We start from the raw sequence: 6,000 nt of genomic DNA on the forward strand, positions 1-6,000 counted from the left end.
TTGTGCATCCTCCAGGGCTAGTGGGAGAACTAATAACTTGCAGTGATGGAAATCCTTACAGGACACCCTCAATAATCTCTCCGTCCAGAGAACCTAGCTTTGGACGGAGTCATCTGGCCATACAGTGCAGGAGTCAGTGTTGTGTAGCAGACAATCAGTGGCCTTAGCCCCAGCCACGGGGTGAGTGGGAGGACAGGGGTTGTTGTTCTGAGAAAAGACAGTGATACATGGTAAACTGAGCGATTGCTACTCCCTTGGGGTGAACCAGAATCAATCAGTTTGTCATGAAATTTGCTGTATTGCGGCAGTAATACAGTGCAATACTTTAAAAAATATAGGTTACAATAAGAAATATCAAGATAAATAAATAGTGCAAAAAAATCCACAAAATAGTGAAGTAGTGTTTATGGACCATTCAGAAATCCGATGGCAGAGGGGACGAAGCTGTTCCCAAAACATTGAGTGTGCGTTTTGACTCCTGTACCTCCTCCCTGACGGTATTAATGAGAAGAGGACATGTCCTGGATGGTGAGGGTCGTTGCTGATGGATGCTGCCTTGTTGAGGCGCTGCTTTTTGAAGGTGTCCTCAGTGCTGGGGAGGCTTGTGATGGAGCTGACTGATTCTACAACCCTCCATAGCTTTTTCTGATCCCGTGCATTGGAGCTTGCATACCAAGCAGTGAAACAGCAGCGACGGAGTGGCCTATTGCAGTGCTGACTGGTGGAGAATCTTCAGACCCTCAGTGAGGAGTTATGGAGCAGGCAGCGGTCTGCACTCTGGGAACAGAAATAAATGCTAAATATTAACTTTGAACCGGAAAAAAAAGAGCAAAATATCTGCACATCCATCAAGAACGGGAGTTCAATTTATTGCAAGGAATGTTGCAAAACCATGCTGATTTCACTGGTTCATCCACTGGAATTATTTCAGCACTCCTGTGCAGTGTGTTGACTCCCTAACAAACCATTAGCATCAGAATGGGCCTTGCTGAAAGATGCACAAGTGTTGACATGCTAATATTTTCCTGCAGCTGCGGCCTCTGAATTAGGTTTGATATCATCCCTTCCACAGCCGCTACTCTGAGCAGTTTGTCGTTAAGCACAGAAAGCAAACTTGGCTTGCGGAAAACCTCTTTGCCCTCATCTTGATGGGATTCATTCACCGTTCTCTAAAGGTCATTGCTTATGGAAAATTCCTTTGTGCTGCGAGATCTCTGCCTTTTCTTCCTCTCAGAATAAATCTAAAGACAACGCTACTGTGACAACACTCCGAGAGAAGCAACAGGGGAAGATGAACAGTTAGCGTGCTGAGCCTCTCGAGAGTCAATAGCTAAACAATCCATATAAATATTTGTCCAGGGTAATGGAATTAATATTGATTTGTTTTATTTTTCTCAGAGACATGCACCAAAGCTTCCTGTTTAAGCAAATGCCCAGTCTGCATGGGAAGATTGAAGACTCAGGGGGCTAGTTATTCAGAGACACCGATGGAGATTGACTGTTGCTGCCAAGTGTGCAGTGGCCATATTGGTCCTGGGCCTAGCACACTGTGAGAATCTGTGGTGATGTTATGCACACACTCTCATCTGCTGCCCCATGACAGGATGCATGAAGAAAGTTTAGATACGTCTGCAACCAGGAAGGCCAAGATCAAGGGTTAAGGACATGGAACAGTACAGCACAGAAACAGGCTTTTCAACTCACAAAGTAGTGCTAAACCAATTAAAATAGTAATCAAATAGCCAACTAAACTGACCTCTTCTTCCTACACAGTGTCCATATCCTTTCATTTCCCTCCAAACACCTCTTAAGAATCCCTAATGTATCTGTCTCTACCACCACACTGGGTACTGCGTTCCAGGCATTCACTACTGTGTAAAAAAAACTTGCCCCTCACATTTCCTTTGAAATTACCCCCTCTCTCCTTAAATGCATGCCCTCTGGTATTAGAAATTTCAACTCTCAGAAAAAGATACTGTCCATCTATCAATGCTTCTCATAATCTTATAAAACTCTATCAGATCTCCCCTCAGCTTCTGCCACTCCAGAGAAAACAGCTCAAGTTTACCTTAGAACCATAGAACATTACAGCACAGAAACAGGCCTTTTGGCCCTTCTTTGCTGTGCCGAACCATTTTTCTGCCTAGTCCCACTGACCTGCACCTGGATCATATCCCTCATACCCCTCTCATCCATGTACCTGTCCAAGTTTTTCTTAAATGTTAAAAGTGAGCCCGCATTTACCACTTCATCTGGCAGCTCATTCCACACTCCCACCACTCTCTGTGTGAAGAAACCCCCCCCCCCGACATTCCCTTTAAACTTTTCCCCCTTCACCCTTAACCCATGTCCTCTGGTTTTTCTCTCCCCTAGCCTCAGTGGAAAAAGCCTGCTTGCATTCACTCGATCTATACCCATCATAATTTTATATACCTCTATCAAGTCTCCCCTCATTCTTCTACGCTCCAGGGAATAAAGTCCTAACCTATTCAACCTTTTTCTGTAACTCAGTTTTTCAAGACCCGGCAACATCCTTGTAAACCTTCTCTGCACTCTTTCAACCTTATTAATATCCTTCCTGTAATTCGGTGACCAAAACTGTACACAATACTCCAAATTTGGCCTCACGAATGCCTTATACAACCTCTCCATAACATTCCAACTCTTATACTCAATACTTTGATTTATAAAGGCCAATGTACCAAAAGCTCTCTTTACTACCCTATCTACCTGTGACGCCACTTTTAGGGAATTATGTATCTGTATTCCCAGATCCCTTTATTCTACTGCACTCCTCAGTGCCCTACCATTTACCTTGTATGTTCTACCTTGGTTTTCCCTTCCAAAGTGCAATACCTCACAATTGTCTGTATTAAATTCCATCTGCCATTTTTCAGCTCATTTTTCCAACTGGTCCAGATCCCTCTGCAAGCTTTGAAAACTTCCTCACTGTCTACCACACCTCCAATCTTTGTATCATCAGCAAATTTGCTGATCCAATTTGCCACATTATCATCCAGATCATTGATATAGATGACAAACAACAATGGACCCAGCACTGATCTCTGTGACACATCACTAGTCACAGGCCTCCACTCAGAGAAGCAATCCTCCACTACCACTCTCTGACTTCTCCCATTGAGCCAATGTCTAATCCAATTTACTACCTCACCATGTATACCTAGTGACTGAATCTTCCTAACTAACCTCCCATGTGGGACCTTGTCAAAGGCCTTACTGAAGTCCATGTAGACAATATCCATTACTTCCCTTCACCGATTTTCCTTGTAACCTCCTCGAAAAACTCTGATAGATTTGTTAAACATGACCTACCACGCACAAAGCCATGTTGACTCTCCTTAATAAGTCCATGTCCATCCCAATACTTGTAGAACCTATCCCTTAGTACTCCTTCCAATAATTTGTCTACTACATACATCAAACTTACTGGTCTATAATTTCCCGGATTACTTTTTGAGCCTTTTTTAAGTTTGTCCAACCTCTTGTTATAGCACCTGCACTCTAAACCAGGCAGCTTCCTGATAGATCCCTTCTGCACCCTTTCTAAAGCCTCAACATCTTGCCTAACATGGGGCGACCGGAAAGGAATGCATTATTCAAAATGCTACCTAACAGGTGTTTGATAAACTTGAAGCATAACTTCCTGACTTTTGAACTCAATGCCTCATCCAATAAAGGCAAGCACACCTCCTTAACCACCCTATCAACCTGAATTACAAAACCTGGACCCCAAACTCCCTCAGTTCATCAACAGTTCTGGTCACAGAATGATAGGAAAGATGTCAAAAAAATAGAGAGAGTACAGAGAAGATTTACTAGAATGTTACCTGGGTTTCAGAACCTAAGTTACAGGGAAAGGTTGAACAAGTTAGGCCTTTATTCTTTGGAGCGTAGAAGGGCAAAAGTTTAGGGGTAACACAAGGGGGAATTTCTTTACTCAGAGAGTGGTAGCTGTGTGGAATGAGCTTCCAGTAGAAGTGGTAGAGGCAGGTTCGGTATTGTCATTTAAAGTAAAATTGGATAGGTATATGGACAGGAAAGGAATGGAGGGTTATGGGCTGGGTGCGGGTCAGTAGGACTAGGTGAGAGTAAGCGTTCGGCACGGGCTAGAAGGGCCGAGATGGCCTGTTTCCATGCTGTAATTGTTATATGGTTATATGGTTTTAACTCAAGCAACAACAACAGCAACAAAGTAAAAGAACAAGAGTGAAACGAGCCCCTTTCCTCCATCCCACCCACTTACACACACATACCTCTGGGGCCCCCGGCCTCCAGTGGACTTGTGTAGTTGCAGACTCACATACATTGACTCTGACTCCAGGGCTTCAACCTTCAGACTGCAAGCTTCGGTATCAAACCCAGCCATGGGATCTGGAACTCCAGGCCTAGAAAATCAGACTTTGACAGATTTCGGAACCTGGGACTCACTGACCTGAAGGGGGCGGGGGTTGGTGCAGGGGAGTGTGGTGAACTACATATACCTGTCTGGACATGCCCCCCTCTGCTGACTGCTCCTGTGGCTCCTCCCACAGACCCCGGTATAAAGGCGATTGGAGGCACAGCCTCAGCCTCAGTCTCCAGGATGTAGTGTGGTGGTCATTTGCTGCTTGTTCTTTCTTCCAGCCAATTAAAGCCGATATCTCGCCTCATGTCGCCGAGAGTTATTGATGGTGCATCAGGGAGTCACCAATCCTTGCCCCTAGGACCTGTCGACCACGGTCAATGAACATGGGGATTGCTAGTCTTGGTCCACAGTGCCCCCTGATGTCTGGAGGGACCCGAAAGTGAGTCTGCAACTGTGGAGCCTGTTCGGCGATGAGGTGAGTGAGAACCGCCCTAATGAATACATGGCAACTACTGTTCCCAAGCCTGGCTGCATGGGACCCAAGTCTCCTGCTCTGTCCTCTCCCTGACTGTAGTGGTGAGGAGAAAGGGAGACAAGTCAAAATATGGGCAGACGGTGCTGAATACCAGCTTGTTTTCCGTTCTCATCCACGACAAGATCTTGCTCAGCACTTTCATCAGCATGGAGTAATAGAGCCAACCACAACTTTCTTACCTGCTATCAGGCCTCAATGCAGTGTTCATCCCAACGATGGATGCCCCGGCCGTCCCTACACTTTTGAAAGTCTAGTTTGCTGAATCTCCTAGGAGATTGCAAAGGCACCGAATTGTTTAGTCAGTTCAAAAGTACATACTTAAAAGGGAAATGACTGACTGCAGTGATCGCAGTTCAGAGGAGTTATATCTCTTCGAGTATCTAGTAGTTTTGTGAGCTCTCTGCAAAACATTGCTGTTGTTCGCTGGCACCATCTTGCCTTCTGTTATTGTTTTATCTTGTTCTACCTTAATGCACTGTGTAATGTCTTGACCTGTATGAGAAGCATACTGGACTTTCAATGTCCTTAGTATAGGCATGTGGCAAAAATAAATCAAATCCAATTCCATCCACATTACTGGTCTTGTTACCTGTGGGATAAGGTGCTCAAAGGAAACATCTTTCATTGCCTTCTCTCCTGGGACTCTGATTGGAAATGCTCCACTTGTTAGGTGGTGGAAGTGGAAAGCACAAGGACACTTTAAGACCAGATCCTTTGGGGCGCTAATGTAGCGTAGCGGTTAGCGCAACACAGTTACAGTCATAGTTCAATTCCCACGCGTTCCACAAAGAGTTTGTACGTCCTCCCCATGAACGCATGGACTTCCTCCAGCTCCCTCCCATGTTCCAGAAACAAACCAGTTAGGAGGTTAGTTGGTTATTGTAAATGGTCCTGTCATTAAGCTAAGGTTAAATAGGTGGTTTACTGGGTGTGGGAAGGGCCTGTTCTGCACAGCATCTGAATACATAAAATAAAATAAAGACAGCTGATGTCTACTAATCTGCTTCATTATATCCTGGAATGAGGAAAAGAACAATCGTTCTTGTAACGCACGGCATGCAGCAAACTGGAAAGAACATACATGTTAGTAAAGATTCAC

The sequence above is a fragment of the Hypanus sabinus genome, chromosome 13, assembly GCF_030144855.1.
Source record: "Hypanus sabinus isolate sHypSab1 chromosome 13, sHypSab1.hap1, whole genome shotgun sequence".
NCBI lineage: Eukaryota > Metazoa > Chordata > Chondrichthyes > Myliobatiformes > Dasyatidae > Hypanus > Hypanus sabinus.